The sequence below is a fragment of the Halichoeres trimaculatus genome, unplaced genomic scaffold (assembly GCF_033239565.1).
Source record: "Halichoeres trimaculatus isolate MK-OKI-2021-1 unplaced genomic scaffold, fHalTri1.1 fHalTri1_scaffold_41, whole genome shotgun sequence".
In the NCBI taxonomy this organism is placed as follows: Eukaryota; Metazoa; Chordata; class Actinopteri; order Labriformes; family Labridae; genus Halichoeres; species Halichoeres trimaculatus.
In genome coordinates, this window is record NW_027437219.1 from 299,875 (window position 1) to 318,924 (window position 19,050).

Sequence of the window (19,050 nt, forward strand, 5' to 3'; positions counted from 1 at the left end):
TCACGTTTCACACATGTGGACAGCCGACGCTTTATAGTCGGCTCTGATACGTCACAAGGGGGCGTGTCTGTCAGTGAAAAGACTTCCGCGAAGCCTGCTCTTGTGTTTCCTCGATTATGCCTCCTCCAGCTCAGTCTCCTCTCTCCTCTCTCCTCGGAGCACATTTGGCGCTTTGAAATGTCCTCCAACATGGCTGCTCACAAAGTACTTCCGGTGTCGCGGAGGAGAGAGGAGATAGGAGACTGCATTTTGGCACATTGGGAAGCACCCCTGCTCTCTGCCCTGGAGTCTTTTGGTTTTGGCCAGAGGTTCATAGATTGGGTCAGCCTTATTTACACTCATCCCACAGCTTCTGTTCTCACTAATGGTGTCATATCCTCTCCATTTGAACTAGGTAGAGGCACTAGAGGCACTAGATCATCTTTCTCCCCTGCTCTTTGCTGTTGCGCTGGAGCCATTAGTAGTGGCTATCCGCAGTGAGCCTACATTTCCAGGCATTTTAGTTGGAGAGCATCGCCATAAATTAATGCTATATACATTCTCTTATTTGTTTCAGATCCTCTCTCCTCTCCCTGTTTAAAATTATAGATAGGTTTTCTCCTGTTTCAGGTTTTAAAGTAAATTGGTCAAAGTCTGAGGCTCTTCCTCTTACACCATACTGCCCTAAATCTCTCTTCCAATTTGGTAGGAAAGGCATTAAGTATCTAGGTATTACATTTCCACCTGTGCTAGCTGATTTGATTAAAAAAAATTTTGACCCTTTAACAGAGAGCTTGCGAGCTGATGTGACACGGTGGTCCCCACTTTATCTCTCCATGTGGGGTAAGGCAAATATAATTAAAATGACGCGCACCCTATATAGGCATATCTCCTTCCTTTAAAATTTAACAATGAACCAAAAATCAACTTAAAGTGCAACAGCAACATAAAAAGGCATATCTCCTTTTAATATTGGTTGAAAGACCATTAATAAAATAGAACTCAAAGAAACATTAGAAGACATCTTCCTTGAAACAAGGAGAATGAAAGAACCTGAACTTATAATTTCAGATATTTTTTTCAAAAAGACACGCCAGATATAAACAAACAGATATAAACAATATAGGAATGGAATGCAAAGTGAACGGCAGGTCGTCCTCGCTCTCATAATCACTCATCTTTACGTTGTTATTGCATGATTCGTCCTGGCAGACTACCTGCGTTTGTTTATATCTGGCACACCGTGCGCGCGGACTGATATACTAAGTGGCGAGCGCCTCGTAGCCAGCTGTGGCTCTGCAGCGGAGGTAGCTCCGTTTTAAGACACGATGAGAGCAAGAGCCTTATTCAGCTGTGTTTTTGTGTGAAAGTAATGCGCTGAAAATTCTCTAAATAAAGCGTGAATGCAGACAGATATCAGATTTTTTCGGTGGGAGTATATTTTCATACTTGAATTTTAAAGCTCATTAACTACAGATGTATTTATTCTGGAAGTTTATACTGTAAAGGAAAAAATAGGGGTTTTAATCAAGTATTATAAATTATTACTTATATTTGTCACAAAGGACACAAAATGGAGCGTCACGTCAAGCACCCACATAAATGTGGAAATAGAATTAAATATTGATAAATAAGTAAATAAAAGCCCTCTACTCTCACGGTTATTTATCTTATGTCTTATCTTATGTAGCAGACACTGCTAGCATGAAATACAGCAGAAAATAATATTCAGATGAGAGGGTGGTTCTAAAACCGCATTTCCACCAAGCAGACCAGTTCGGTTCGTCTGGGTAAGGCATGGATTTTGTGGTGTTTCCACTGACTTATCCCGGGAAAGATCCCCAAATAAACGAGACGAGCCGTCCCACTTTTTAGGACCCTTTTCGTATGCAACTATTGTAGTTTTTCTCAGTTGCTTTGGTTCATTTCTCAGATCAGAATTGAAATTCTCAAAACTACTTGTTCAATCTTCACATCATTGTGTCACTTGTGCAGTAAATCAGTTTCAATTGTTTTTGGAGATGCATGCAAATGATTATGTAGAATTCTCTTATGTTTGCTACATTATCAGGTGCTTTAGTCATATTTGTAGCCCACCTTTACCCACTATATTAGGAAAGGGCCTCTAGGTTCTTAAATTTTATATTGAGAGCTAATGAAGAGATACTGCTTCTTCTATGTTACTGTGTAAAAAATCCCAAGTGTCCCTTTAATATTCGATACCCACTCTTATTACGATCTTACATGCAGAGAAACCAAGATCAGATTAAATGATCATACTTTTAAGTTAAATGCAAACTTCCAGTTTACAGAACATTTTTAAAATCAACATTATAACAAGTAAACCAACAATAAATCATAATTGCTCCTGAAATCTGTATTTTCTCAGTTTCTTGGCTTAAAATAATACGTTTCTTAACTTGAAATAATATGTTTCTTAACTTAAAATAATAACCTATGTAAGGGGCCACACACACTCACACCTGCCTGGTTATTAAGTTTAGAAAAACCCTATAGTTGCTGGCCTGCGGTGAGGCCCAAAACTTAATGGCTGCTTTACTCTAGGAGCAAACCAAAATAAACCCTGAGCTTGTAGTTCAGTCAGTACTCACAGCCTCCAGTCCAAGTTCACGTGAAGAGAAATCCAAACAGTGTCCTCAGATGGCAGCTCGGTCCTCCCACTTTGGCGAATGTAGGGTTAGCCTTTAGCAAGCGATGTCCAGGAAAGCAAAGATAAAATCCACACTTTGAACTTTTCCAGCAGTCTATTAGCACTTTGAGAACGACCAATCTTCATATCCAGTCCGGAATGATGAGAAAGAAGTCTCCATAGAAAGCTGACTGAGCAAAACTAGTCCGTTGGCGGCGCTACATCCGCTGGACTGGTGAATGCTACAAGCTACGGTGCTAAACTGCTTCAAAGGTTCTTTAAACAACCTACTGCAGGGCAGACTTCGGGCAGAAATTATCCATAGTTAATCCAAAAGCAATAGACGAGTGTTCATTGACGACCATAGAGCTAAAAGTCCAGAAAACTCTTCTAATTACTCAAAAATAGCAGCCACATGGCAGATTCAAATTGCGTCTCTCCAGGTCAAGCTAGCGCATCCCACTTCCGGTTTCTTAGTAAAGCGAATACAAAACTGATCGGCAAGGGTTGTGTACACAGCACTTCCTTTTAGCTCTTTCACAATAAAAACAAAATAAAATACATGAAAACATTTTGTATTTCACTCGTTTTTAACTGATAATCATTACTCGTTTACTTTGACGGGATTTTAAACCTTTTTAACACATACATGAAATACAATTTTAACCATATTTATACAACTTTTATTTATTGATTCCTTTTAATCTTTTGAATTGTAACATCTCTTATGACCTTGTGACTATTTTATTTATTTATTGACATATTTGTCTGGGTTACATGTTGATCAAAATTATATATATATCAGTGGGGAACCCACTGGGCCTTCAAGGTATTCAGTGAAGGCCTAATAAAAAATATTGAAAGAATTTTTGTACTCCTAAATAATTATTTTATTTCTTTATTTTGTTTTATTTTGTTTTTATTTATTTATTTTACTCAATGAAATCATAGCAATGAGTTTTATATTATTTTTATAAACTTGTCCTGGCAAACAATGGGGTTAATATAACGAAATGGAAAATGGACCAATCACAATTATCCCTTTGATGGTATCTTTGTATATCAGCAACACATTCTGGCAGGTAGGGCCTTCAGTAACTGCAACGAATGCCTGTGTAACTCAAGCGAATGTGGACACAATTTGACAATGACAGTTGTCTTAGCCAATCATATTTTGTTAAATTGTGGGCGGGCTCATACCTGTCATCTTCCGGGGAATCGCGAATACTTACCAAACAACCCCTCCCTGCCCCTCTGCACTCTGACGGGGCAATATTTTACTTGACCAAAAACACAAATAAAGAGACTCACTGAAAAAATCTGATATCTGTCTGCATTCACGCTTTATTTAGAGAATTTTCAGCGCGTTACTTTCACACAAAAACACAGCTAAATAAGGCTCTAGTTCTCATGGTGTCGTAAAACGGCGCTACCTCTGCTGCAGAGCCACAGCTGGCTACGAGGCTCTCGCCACTTAGTGTCAGTCCGTGGCGTTCCAGATATAAATAAACGCAGGTAGTCTGTCAGGACGAAGAGACACTATGAGAACTAGAGCCTTATTTAGCGGTGTTTTTGTGTGAAAAGTAACGCGCTGAAAGTGCTCTACACAAAGCGTGAATGCAGACCGATATCAGATTTTTTCTGTGGGAGTCCGTTTATTTGTGTTTTTGATCAAGTAAAATATGGCTCCGTCTGAGTGCAGAGGAAACCAACAGAGGAGCAGGGAGGGGGTGTTTGGTGCGAGCGCTCTGGGCTTCTGCTGCACAAAAACACTGCTGTAGGGGTAATTTCTGCCCTAAACCTTGTGATAGGACCCAACTTGTTCCATCCTGGAGTATCACTTTCATGGATCAGCACCCAACTGTAGCTGTGAGTGAGAGAGGAGAAAAGAGAAGATCTAGTTGGCAGAACGTGAAGAGAAATGGCAGAAAGTAATGGAGAAGACTGTGTGGTTGCTGGATTACTTGAAACTTGTTTTTTTTGTTTGTTTTTTTTTCAATTTTATATCTTAATTGTTTTTAATTGTTTGAATTTGTGTTAGGTGTTGCAGTGTTCAGGCACATGATAAATATTTAATCCCACAAAACTATCAATATACTAAACTTCCATGTCACATGATTCTGGCTATTGTTTTTATTTCTTTTTTTGATTGTTTATTGCCACGTGTGGTCCCATGGTCCTACTGAAGGCCCAGTGGCTGGGGCCACGGTTCGCCTCTGATATATATATATATATATATATATATATATATATATATATATATATATATATATATATATATATAAGGAAATTTTCAAAGAATTCTTTAGATTTAAATACATGACATTTATCGATCATTCAGGGCTTGTTTGATGCAGTAAAAAGTGTTAAATGACCTGTTTTTTACAGAATTGATTTTCTGTAGATTTTCAAAAAGGACATATATAAACGAGATGTGGACGGCAGTCCCATTAACAGTGCTCTCTCTAACCCCCGGTGCAAAGCATGTTGCTGACGTCAGGTGTGATACATTCAGGGACCGTCCGAAATTTGAAAATCTGACGAGAACACCACTTCTTCCATGTAGGACAAACGGTTTGTAAATGCTAGGCATTTGAAAATAAGTGCGTCTTTGAAAGCCTTGCAAATTTTTTCCAGATTAATCTGCGTTCATTTTTATAACCCGTTAATTTGCGGTGTCATTAATTAATCTAATTAACTGGTTAAAATGACAGCCCTAATATATATATATATATATATATATATATATATATATATATATATATATATATATATGTGTGTGTGTATATCAGCGGCGATTGCTCTAAGACTGCAAGGGAAGCTCAGCTTCCCCTAAAATGGCCCCCAAAAAGTGGTGCCATGTACTGCTGTGTGTACATTTCATTGACAAAATGAATTCCTTCATCTTTTGTTCAGAATCAGCTACCTATCACAGGTAACAGGCTTAAGCTCCTCCTCGTTCATCCCCGCAGCATCTCAGCGCTTAAACACAGTCAGACGCTGGGCGTCTTCTGACTTCACGGAGAAGCGGGTTGTTCCACTGTGGAAACTGGACGGTTATTGGATAAACGCTGGGCTTTGTCTCGTCCTCGGACACGAAGCGTCTCTGGGGGTCTATGAGACAGTGGGCTGGCCTGGACGCTGGGCTTCTGCATGGTGATTGGATGATCTGTCAGAGGCCGAATCCCTTTTTGATTGACAGTGAAATGAGCCAGTCATTGATCTTGAAGTATAACCCTCCACCGGAGCATCTTCTCAGTTGTACATTCAGTTGTTCTGGACTGATTCGGTGGCTTTAGCGATCCCAAGCGAATATACCTTTCTTAAAAACGACGAGCATTGTGTTTAAAGATTCTCTCTCTTTTCACCAATACAGCTACAGCTACAGCTGCCGAGTGTCTCCCCCGTCACTCACACTTACAGCCTGCAGGTGTAGAGAAGAGCTTCTGTTTAAAGCGGCTCAAGTCTAACACCCACAACACAATGGGCCAAGACCCTTTTAGCAGTCTAGCTCTGCTGGCCATTGAGAGAACACTGGTAAAATCCCTGGAAAAAACACCTGGTTGATACGACAGGGTCACAGATCATTTTCTTGAGAAGAATGGAGGGTAGAATTTACGTTTAAATATATAATCGAATTTATGATGAAGGCTGGAAAAAATGAGCTTCCCCTCCTTGACTTGACCAGCAATCAATTTTACTGTAAAATAACGGAGATTTTCAAAGTAAAAATTTTAGATCCTAAAATAAAGGAGTAATAGCTGTGATGTTTTGGTGGCTTTAAGTTTTTATGTTAGCCATAAGTTCTGACAATTCTTGGTCTGTATGTTTTCACTACTACTCTGACTTCTCACAAACAAGAAACCAAGCGATTAATGTGGAATAACATTAATTTTTTTTGTTAGCCATGAGTTCCCACAAATTTTGTTCCGTATGTTTTTGGTACCAGTCTGACTACTTACAAAAAAAAATTCAAGAAATTTTATTTTAGAAAATAGAGATTTTAAAAGTTTAAAGTCTTACACTATAGAATGAAGGAGTAATATCTCTGATGATTTGGTGGCTTTCTTTTTTTTTCTTTTTTTTTTTTCTTTTTCCCCCTTGTCCTGTTCATTGTCACGACAACAGAATTATGGTCTGGCTGCTGTATTGTGCAGAACACATTTGCTTTTCCAAAGGGAGCCGTTAGTGTATAAGGCTCCCCTTGAGTGTTAAAATTGTACTCTTTAGTAGTGTTTTTTGACATATATTTTATACATATATATACATACACACACACATACGTATATATGCACATACATACGCATACATGTATCCATACAGTTTCCCTCCCGTATATTGCCAAGTTTGAAGATTACTGCTTAAGAAACAGTGATAAAGGGAAAGAGTGTAGAGAAGAGACTAGACAGAGGGACAGAGAGAGACAACAAAACAACAGTAGAGAGCAACCACAACAACTGAACAAATGACTACAGACAGGAGAAATAAACAACCAGCTACTGAGCCTGAAAAGAGGCAGTATCCTGAGGTCTTTGACATCATAATCACAAGAAGCACCTGTGGAGAAATGAACTGGAGAAATCATGAGTAGCAGTGAGCACAACAACGACAATTGTAAGAAGGTACATATACGTATATAGAAAAATACACAGAAGCATATACTCACCTACACATATCGGGGTACAGGTGGCAGTACAGAATATTGGGTTTGATTTAGGTCAGGTGATCATTCCAAGGTGTGATCATGCAGATGTGGCCCCGCTGTTCCTGCTTCAAGCGCTCCACCTCCCCGTCCCCAAGAAACCCACCATCTCAGGACTAAATAACTACAGGCCTGTCGCACTGACATCTGTGGTCATGAAGACCTTTGAGCAGCTGGTGTTGGCCCATCTGAAGACCCTCACAAAGGACCTGCTGGACCCCCTGCAGTTTGCCTACCTGGCAAAAAGATCAGTGGACGACGCTGTCAACTTGGGGCTGCATTACATCCTGCATCACCTGGATCGTCCTGGGACCTATGCACGTGCCCTCTTTGTGGACTTCAGCTCGGCCCTCAACACTGTGCCCCCCCCCCCTCCCTCTGCTCCAAACTGGCCCAGCTCACTGTGCCTCCTGCACTCTGTCAGTGGATCTACAGCTTTCTGACTGACAGAAGTCAGCAGGTGAGGCTGGGGCAGGCCATTTCGGACATTTGGACCACCAGCACAGGGACTCCCCAAGGATGTGTCCTTTCTCCACTACTCTTCTCCCTCTACACCAATGACTGCACCTCCACAGACGCCTCTGTGAAGCTGCTGAAGTTCGCAGACGACACCACCATCATCAGTCTCATCCAGGATGGTGATGAGACTGCTTACAAGACAGCAAGTGGATCAGCTGGTGCTCTGGTGTAAACAGAACAACCTGGAGCTCAACTCGCTCAAGACGGTGGAGATGATAGTGGACTTAAGGAGACATCCCCCGCCCTGTCCCCCCGCACAGTCCTCAACAGCCCGGTGTCCATTGTGGAGAACTTCAGATTCCTGGGCACGATCATCAGCAGAACATCAGCTCCATCCTCAAGAAGGCTCAGCAGCGGATGTGTACTTCCTGCGCCTCCTGAGAAGACATGGACTGCCCCCTGAGCTGCTGCTGCAGTTCTACACTGCAGTCATCGAGTCCGTTCTGTGCTCCTCCATCACTGTGTGGTTTGGAGCTGCCACCAGGCAGGAGCGATTCAGACTGCAGCGCACTGTGAGGACTGCTGAGCGCATCATTGGTGTTCTCCTGCCCTCCATCCAGGACCTCTACTGCTCTAGGACTCAGAGGAGTGCAGAAAACATTGTGAGGGACTCCACGGACTCTTTGAAATGCTCCCATCCGGCAAGCGCCTCAGAGCTCTGCGGACCAGGACAAGCCGGCACAGGAGTAGTTTCTATCTGTCTGCAGTCTCCATATTAAATAATAAAAACTGTAACTAACACTGGCACCTTTTTTAAAACAGTTTACAGCTGCACTACGGACCGCACAGTTGCACTTTTCCACCTTCAATTGTAAATATCCCAGTATTCTGTAAATATTTCTGATGCACATTTTATCCCAGCCCTTTTCTACATCCACATCTTTTTATTTATCTATTTTTTATTGTCATGTTTATGTATCATGTTTGTGTGTACCTCTTGTGCTAGAGACAACAACTGCCGGAGTCAAATTCCTTGTATGTGTTGCATACTTGGCAATAAAAACCGATTCTGATTCTGATTCTGATTCTGAATCAGTACAGCACGCACAGTGCAACCTTTTCTCAGAACAGTACTCAATTTGTTAATTGATCAAGGGCGCCATCTAGCGACCATATTTAACTCATACACTTATCTAACAGCAAACACAGGAAAAGATACAAATCAGTGTCATCTTATAATGCTTTTAATATTTTGTCATACACACGTTCGTTTGGCTCTAAAAATTATTTTGGTTCAAACAAACAACGTGAGTCAGGTTAAATTTGCAAAATCTTAAATTTGTTTTAATGTCAGCTAGGAGGATCACTGTGCAGAAATTCAGATCACCTATCATTGTTCTCCTTCGCTTTTTCCTGCAGTGGCTGTCACACTTGACAACCAACACATGAAAAAACAAAAGCAAATGCGTGAGAGCTAACGGTATGATTTTCATTGATGTCTCTTTAGCGTTTTCCTGCAAATGCTGTGATATTTGACCCCGATATTGGAGAAACTTTCAGATTCAAGGGAAGACAATGGCGAATAAGAGTTTAAAGTTTGATTAAAATAATATGTCATTTTTATGCTTTTCTCGCTAAAGCAAAGCACTTTTGGTGCTTAACCACGACTCTATGATGCAGGTTCATGGGAACTGGTATACAATTGTGCTTTTGTCACACACTTACTGAAATGAGTAAATCAGAGTCTTTTTCCCGTTTCATGAGCCTTTTCGGTGTTGATTTGTCTAGTTCAGCATGTTGCTTAGTGTTTTTGGTGTTTCTCGCCCCGCAAAGCGTTTTGGTTCATTACAGCGACTCTCTGATGCAGATTCAAGAAAGAACGAGGAATTATTATGCTTTTGTGACACTTATACTGAAATCAGAAAAACAGAGTACAGATTCATGTAATTCCGTGTCCTGAGCCTTTTCTGTGCTGTTTTTGCATCCAGCATGTTATTGTAGTGCTTCTTATGGTCATGGCAAATTTCTGCATTCTCTGTCCTCTTTAGCTTTTTCCTGCAAGTGATGTGATATTTGACCCCCAAAACGTGAGAAACTTTCAGATTCAAGGGAAGACAATGGCGAATAAGAGTTTAAAGTTTGATTAAAATAATATGTCATTTTTATGCTTTTCTCGCTAAAGCAAAGCGCTTTTGGTGCTTAACCACGACTCTATGATGCAGGTTCATGGGAACTGTTATACAATTGTGCTTTTGTCACACACTTACTGAAAAGAGTAAATCAGAGTCTTTTTCCCGTTTCATGAGCCTTTTCGGTGTTGATTTGTCTCATTCAGCATGTTGTCTAGTCTTTTTGGTGTTTCTCGCCCCGCAAAGCGTTTTGGTTCATTACAGCGACTCTCTGATGCAGATTCAAGAAAGAACGAGGAATTATTATGCATTGTGGCACTAATACTGAAATGAGCAAAACAGAGTACAAATACATGTAATTCCGTGTCCTGATCTGTATTGTTTTGGCATCCAGCATGTTACTGTAGTGCTCTCTATGGTCATTGCGAATTTCAGCATTCTCTGCCCTCTTTAGCGTTTTCCTGCAAATGATGTGATATTTGACCCCGAAACGTGAGAAACTTTCAGATTCAAGCGAAGATAAAACGCGAATAAGAGTTTGAAGTTTGATTAAAATAATATGTCATTTTAATGTTATTCTCGCTAAAGCAAAGCGCTTTTGGTGCTTACCCACGACTCTATGGTGCAGGTGCATGGGAACTGTAACACAATTGTGCTTTTGTCACAAACTTACTGAAATGAGTAAATCAGAGTAATTTTCCCGTTCCCTGAACCTTTTCGGTGTTGATTTGTCTCATTCAGCATGTTGTTTAGTCGTTTTGGTGTTTCTCGCCCCACAAAGCGTTTTGGTTCATTACAGCGACCCTTTGATGCAGATTCAGAAAGATCGAGGAAATAATGCTTTTGTGACACTAATACTGAAATGATAAAAAAAAGAGTACAAAGACATGTAATTTCGTGTCCTGAGCCCTTTCTTTGCTTTTTTGGCATCCAGCATGTCATTGTAGTGCTTTCTATGGTCATTGCAAATTTCGGCATTCCATGCCCTCTTTAGCTTTTTCTTGCAAATGATGTGATATTTGACCCCCAAAAACGGAAAAACTTTCAAATTCAAGGAAAGACAATTGCGAATAAGAGTTTAAAGTTTGATTAAAATAATATGTCATTTTAATGTTATTCTCGCTAAAGGAAAGCGCTTTTGGTGCTTTACCACGACTCTATGATGCAAGTGCATGGGAACTGTAACACAATTGTGCTTTTGTCACAAACTTACTGAAATGAGTAATTCAGAGTACTTTTCCCGTTCCCTGAACCTTTTCGGTGTTGATTTGTCTCATTCAGCATGTTGTTTAGTCTTTTTGGTGTTTTTCGCCCCGCAAAGCGTTTTGGTTCATTACAGCGACTCTCTGATGCAGATTCAAGAAAGACGAGGAATTATAATGCTTTTGTGGCACTAATCCTGAAATGAGCAAAACACAGTACAAATACATGTAATTCGGTGTCCTGAGCCTTTTCTGTGCTGTTTTGGCATCCAGCATTGTATTGTTATGTTTTCTTTGTTTGTTGCACCTTTCTTCATTCTCTGTCCTCTTTTTTTTTTTTACTTCAAATGCTGTCATATTTGACCCCCAGAACGTGAGAAACTTCCAAAATAAAGTGAAAACAATGGCAAATAATTGTACTTTGGGCTTAAAGTATTATTTTGAATAATAAGTCATTCATAGGTTTTCCTTGCATAAACAAAGCGTTTTGGGGCTTAGCCAGGATTCTTTGATGCAGATGCATGAGAACTGTGCAAATGAATAGTTTTTCATTATGGAAAAATAACCAAAATAAGCAAATCAGAGTACAAATCCATGTTCTTCCGTGTCATGAGCCTTTTATGGCATCCATCAGGGTATTGTAGTGCTTTCTATGATTCTTGCACCTTTATGCATTTTCTGTCCTCTTTAGCTTTCTTTTTCCTGCAAAAGCTGTGATATTTAACATCCAAAACGTGAGAATCTTTCAAATGCAAGGGAAAACAATCGCGAATAAGTGTTCTTAAAGCTTAAAGTATGATTTTGAATAATATGTCATTAATAGGTTTTTCTCGCAAAGGCAAGGTGTTTTGGTGCTTAACCACGACTATTATATGCAGGTGCATTAGAACTGTACAAATCAGTAGTCCATTTGTGACACAATCACGAAAATTACTTGTTCCGAGAATTTCTCCTATGTACTGACTCTTTTCGGTGTTGTTTTGTCATACAGCATGTTATTGTGGGTTTTTTTTTTGTGTGTGTGTTTCTCGCCCTGCAAAGCGTTTAGGGTCATTACACTGACTCTTTGTTGCAGGTACAAGGAAACTGTGGAATCATTATGCTTTTGAGACACTATTACTGAAATGAGCAACTCAGAGTACAAGCACGTGTTATTCCGTGTCCTGAGCCTTATTTCGACATCCAGCATGTCATTGTTGTCCTTTCTGTGATCAATTGCACTACTGTGTTGTCTCTATCCTCTTCAGCTTTTTCCTGCAAAAGCGCTGGTATTTGACCACCAAACCTGGGAAACTTTCAGATTCAAGGGAAGATAATCCGCGAATGAGTGTACCTAGAGTTTAAAGTTTGATTTAAATTATATGTCATAAATAGGTTTTTCTCGCTAAAGCAAAGCGTTTTGGTGCTTAACCACGACTCTGTGATGCAGGTACATAGGAACTGTAACATAATAATGCTTTTGTGACACTATGACTGAAATGAGTAAACCAAAGTAGGTACTTTTCCCGTGTCCTGAGCCTTTTCGGTGTTGTTTCGTCATACACCATGTTGTCATTTTTGGTGTTTCTCGCCCCGCAAAGCATTTTGGTTCATTACAACGACTCTCTGATGCAGGTTCAAGAAAAACTGTGGAATCATTATACGTTTGAGACACTTTTACTGAAATGAGCAATTCAAAGTACAGATACATGTAATTCCGTGTCCTGAGCTTTTTCGATATTGTTTGCCATGCAGCATGTTGTTGTGTCTTTTTGGTGTTTCTCGCTCGCAAAGCGTTTATGTTCATTTCAGCGACTCTGCGATGCAGATTCAAGAAACTGTCGAATCATTATGCTTTTGTGACACTGTTTCTGAAATGAGCTGAAAATCAATGTAATTCGGTGTCATGAGCCTTTTATGTGCTTTTATGGCATCCAGCATGATATTGTAGTGCTGTCTATGATCATTGCAACTTTCTGCATCCCCTGTCCTCTTTAGCTTTTTCCTGCAAAAGCTGTTCTATTTAACTCTCAAAACGCGAGAAACTTTCAAATTCAAGGGAAAACAATCGCGAATAAATGTTCTTCAAGCTTAAAGTATGATTTTGAATAACATGTCATTAAAAGGTTTTTCTCGCTAAGGCAAAGCGTTTTGGTGCTTAACCAGGATTCTATGATGCATGTGCATGAGAACTGTGCAAATCAATAATGCTTTTGAGACACACTCACCGAAATGAGAAAATCAGAGTTCACCTCCCGTGTCCCGAGCCTTTTCGGTGTTGTTTTGTCTTACAGTATGTTGTTGTGTTTTTCTGGTGTTTCTCGCTCTGCAAAGCGTTTTGGCTCATTACCACGACTCTGCGATGCAGGTCAAAGAGAATTGTGGAATCATTATGCTTTTGTGACACACTCACTGAAACGAGTAGTTCAGAGTACATTATCCGTGTCCTGAGCCTTTTCGCGATTGTTTTGTCATACAGCATGTTGTCCTGTCTTTTTGGCGTTTCTTGCTCCGTAACGCATGATTATGCTTTTATGACATAAGAACTGAAATGAGCAAATCAGAGTACAAATCCATGTAATTTCGTGTCATGAGCCTTTTATGTGCTTTTATGGCTAAAGTAAAGCGTTTTTGGTCCTTTACAACGACTCTATGGTGCAGATTAATGGGAACTGTGACAAAATAAAGCTTTTGACACTACTACTGAAATGAGTAAACCAGAGTCCAGTGTCCTGAGCCTCTTTGTTGCTGTTTCGTCATACAGCATGGTGTTGTTGCGCTTTTGTCATTACACATCAATACCTCTGCTTTCTCTCTCCTTTTTAGCTTTTCATATTTGACATAGAACACACACGAGTTACATCAAAATGACTTCGGAAACAGCCCAACATGTTTTCATGAGAACTTAAAGCACGATTTAAAATATTTTTTCATTTTCCTTTATCGCTCTGCAAACCTTTTTTCTTTCACTAAACAGGTCCATTGGTATTGCCGTCCTCACTACTTTGTCACTTAATCACTTCTGTGTGATCTGTGTTGTACAAAAATCCATCTTATTCACTGTTGTGCGTTTTCAGTGCTGTTTTGGCATCCGGCATAGTACTGTTGTGATTATTGTCATCATATCATATTTCTGCTATCTCTGCCCTCCGTAGACTTTTCCTGTGTTGCATTCATATCCAGGAGAAAACAATCGGAAAAGACGTGTTCAAGAGTGATTTTGAATGATGAACAAAAAGCTTTCAAAATCAAACATCAAACGCTTGGGTTACCTACAAAAAGCTGACAGACGCAATAAAGATGTCTTCAGCATCTCAAATCATAAATTGAATCATGACATGGTGTTTTTTGCTCTGCACAGCCTTATATGCACAAAACTGTGATGTGCTCTTTATTTCGATCAGTATTTAATTAACACATAATTGCTTTTAAGCTCATGTCACATAGCTTTAGGTAATACTTTTTGAATGAGTTGTAACGACGTGCTATTTCACTCTGCAAAGGTAGAAACTCAGCTATGGCTTCTAAAAACATGAGCGGTTGTTGCTTTTTAGGGAAAAAATCACAATATTATCACTCACAATATTTTTATGTGCTTCAGAATGCGATATCAGCAAGTTTTACTGCCTTTATGGTACTTGGAACTAAAACGTGCAAAGCTGTACATTGTGACCACAAGATGGCAGCATGTGACTACAAGTGAAATCACCGCAAAACAATTTTATCTTCAGTATTCAGGCTGAACAATATTGAACTGGAAAGGTGCCTTGCAGAAAATGCGTTGAAAGGCTGACACCAAATACTGCAATGCAAAACTGTGAAATTAATTGCACAAAAGCAGTGCATGACAACTGAAAATGCAAAACATGTAAAATAAAAACTAAATAAAGTTGTGGTACAAAGCAATGAATGACAAAATGTGAAATAATATTGCACAGAGCTGCAAAAACATTTGCATGTGGAAAGACAGTGAAGATCATTGTCTTTACACCCCAGGAATAAACTACTTTCTGGGAAGAACCAACCACTTCCACAGTAGGTGATACTTCATCATGTAAAGCCTAAATGAAAAACATACACACAGATGCATGCACACACACACACACACACACACACACACACACACACACACACACACACACACACACACACACACACACACACAAACGAAAGTTGAGTTTATGTGTACATTCACGTGTAGTCTATTATTGTCTCATTTTAGTCTGTTGGAGCTATTCAGTGACCTGATCCCCATCCATTCACAAGAGAGGGCCACAAGAAAAAGATCTAAACCACCAAGCTACAACCTCACAAGTGAGAAACACCTTAGCTACATTGCCACAAAAAATAAAACCAAACAAAAGCAATCAAAAAAAACAAAAAAAAACAAAAAACAAAAGGACAAAAAGGTCAACAGGAAAACACAGCAAGACAACCAGCCGTGTCACTTCTGTAAGGCTCGTGTCATTATAAATTATATGTTAAGAAACAATACAACGGTAACAAACCAAATTTTACCCAAAACATTGGGATTTTTTTTTTAAAGGAAACTAAAGTGCCAAAAATTATCACTTTAAGGTAAAATTAATACAAATTCTTCTTTAGGGTACAGAGCTAAAGACTATAATACAAAAAATAAGTAAACAAATAAAATGTTCCCCCATTATTGCACTCATTTTTTTAAAAGAGTAAAGTTTAATGAAATACCACACCAGAATAAATGTTGTGAAAATAATTTGGAACAAACCCCTTTTTTGGAGTCTGCTTTTTTGTTTTCCTGGTGCGGCTTAGCCACGTGATTGTCATCATCAAAAATCAGGAGAGGGTGGGGGTGGGGGTGCAGGAGAAAAAAATTAAACTACAGTATTGCTCTTTTACACGATATTATCAATATTTGTATTGTTCCGCCCACCTCTACTCCTCACTCACAGTAGTCTCCTCCTGCATTCACATGAATCACGCAAGTGTGTGTCTCATTATGGTCACTTCTATCATCCCCGGCCCAGATTAAGGAAGAGGGTTGCTATTTAGACATTAAAAAAAAAAAGTATGGACGGAAGACAATTAATTTGTAGTTGTAGTAATTTTGTAGTTGATTATGATGTTGTGTTTTACCTGCTTTCTCTCTTCCATTGTTATTTCTCTGCCCTACAAAGTCCATGACAATTACATGCACATGAATTATTCTGCAGATTAGACAGCAGCGTCATTTAGTGACTTTTAGTGACTTTGTGGACAGTCAATAGTGACTTTCCTTACTGAGGAGTTGGCACGTTGAAACTGGCAATGTTTCACTCAGCTGTAATGATGTTCGAAATGGTAAACAGTCTTATTCTTTCAGGTCTTTCATGACTATACATGATATAATTGATTAAAAATAATCTGTTAATAGTGGATTATTTGGGTATATAGTAATCTGAGGTGTTAAAAACAACAACAATTTACACCCAACTCAACCGATAACCGTGACTACAAAACCGTGATAAAAACTGAACCGTGGATTTTGTGAACCGTTCCATCCCTACTTCATCACACACTTCAGTTAGAGCATCCTGTCTCTTATGGAACTCCTGAGCGCAGTGAGTGTGTGTTGAAATTTTCAGTTTGCAAACCAAAAGCAATTCAATGATACTTGTTCAGTAAACAGCAGTGACTGCATGCAGAGTATTTAATCCTAAGGTGTAAATTAATACAAGACCACATCTCTAACAAAGACATAAAAATTATGAGTGCTTCGCATTATGTTGAAGAGATATAGTGTACTTTATAGTGGACGTGAGAGATTAAGTGTTGGTGAACGATAACCATGTGTGAATGATACAGCATTCATTTACAGAAGTCTGTGCTTCAGTGTAAGGGGGCCCCCAAATGTAATTTGCCTAGAATAGAATAGAATAGAAAATACTTTATTTATCCCCGAGGGGAAATTCAGGAGTCACCGCAGCATTTAAGAAAACAAAAGTAAGGCAGAGTAAAGAAAGTGCAAAAAGGTCCATAAGAAATTAGATAGAATAGATAGAATAGAATAGAATAGAAAATACTTTATTTATCCCCGAGGGGAAATTCAGGAGTCACCGCAGCATTTAAGAAAACAAAAGTAAGAAAGAGTATAGAAAGTGCAAAACGGTCCATAAGAAATTAGATGACGACATCCCGTCCACCACTCGTCCACCACTCTCCAGTCCAGCCAGTCTCCACCTCCACAGGGTCCAGGACTGAGCCTCCCCAGCAGTCTGTTCAGTCTCTGTCTCCTGGATCCTGTCTGCCCACTGTGGCACCAGCGTCCATTGTCAGCTCCGTCAGCCACGTCCGTGGACAGCACGATGCCGCTGGGTTAGCACAGGTAGCTCGTCCTTCCCCCGGGGCTGGATCCCACGTTCCCAACAACAATGGATGGAAGGACAGGTCCACGTCGTCACCTCCCAGCTCACATCCGAGAACCAGCACGTCGTCCTCACCTCCTCCTCCTCAGCTCGAGGGAAATCATCAAGCCCTACACTAGTTAGCATTGACATGCTACAGGCTGCTAACAGCTGAGTTCGCATGTAAACATGCAGCCATGGTTACATGTAGGATCTCCAGACAAACACAGGAGAAAAGTAGTCAAAAATATCGCCGAAGCCACAAAAAGTTTGGTGTCCGTGACCAACAATGAACCATACAAAGTGATGATCCACTCCAAATACAAAGATTACGAAAAAGAGACAAAAAAATTACAAGAGACGACAAAGACGAGAGAGCTGCTGCAACAGGCAGCTACTTGGGTAGCGCCTAGCAACGGAAAAGCCGTAGGGCCTCATACTCACTTGGGCCCTGTTGTAGTATTTGGTTGCAAAGGGAAACTGATATCATGGAACCAAAAATATGGCCCCAATATTGTGCAGATCTACTACTCATGCTTAGCTAAAGGGGTGATTCAGATAAATGTGAGGGAAGAAAAAAAGCATTTCAAACAGGAATAAGGATATCGCCTCATCTTAGAAAGAGAATGGACCTTCAGAAGTCTAAAAGTGTACCAAGTGTAACACAGAGATCAGTAGCTTTATACATACTATGCAGTCTTATGTGTGTATATAAAGGAATTTTTGGGGAAAAATGTTTCAAAGTGTGCTTTTTAACAAGGATTGGAGAATGGACCCTTGTATGCCTTCTTGTTTGGGTTAAAATCAAGAACACCTATAATGAAAAACTGTGGAATGTTGACCTATGCTGCAAGAAAGTTTGTAACTTAAATGGATTTCAGAAAAGCCACCAACCCTCTCAGAATGGCACAAAGTTATATTTGCTCTGCTTCCCATAGATTATTTGACATATCGCACCAAAAAGGAAAATTGGAACATTTCATCATATATGGACTCCCTTTCTTGATTATGTGGGACCGAGAATGTGTAAGGTATTCTGGCAGATGCATCCTCGACTGAAGGGGGTTCGCTAAAAGAGAAGGAGAGGCTCTGTTGTCTGTATCAATTCATTCCCCGTATTTATCTATGTTTATTGTGTGTAAGTTTTGTCATGTTCATCTGTGTTGTGCCATTATACACGTTCGGGGGATTGTGTTGATTGGGTGGGTGAGAATAGAACAGAAAAGAATAGAATAGAACTTTATTGTCATTGTAACATGTACAACGAAATTGAAATCACGGCAGCAATCAAGAAAACAAAAGTAAGAAAGTGCAAAAAGGTCCATCAGAAAATAGATGATGACAGCTTGTCCATCATTCTCCAGTTCAACCAGCCACAGGGTCCAGGACTGAGCTTCTTCAGTCATGCTCCATCTCTGTCTCCTGTATCCTGTCTGCTCACAGCAGGTGAAGCTCTTCCAACATGGCGTTGGTGTCTGATGTTAGCTTCGTTAGCCATGTTTGTGAATAGCATGATGCAACTCTGCCCTCTGGTTTTCCCTCTATTGCTGGGTTAGCACAGCTAGCTCGTCCATCTTATTGGAGATAG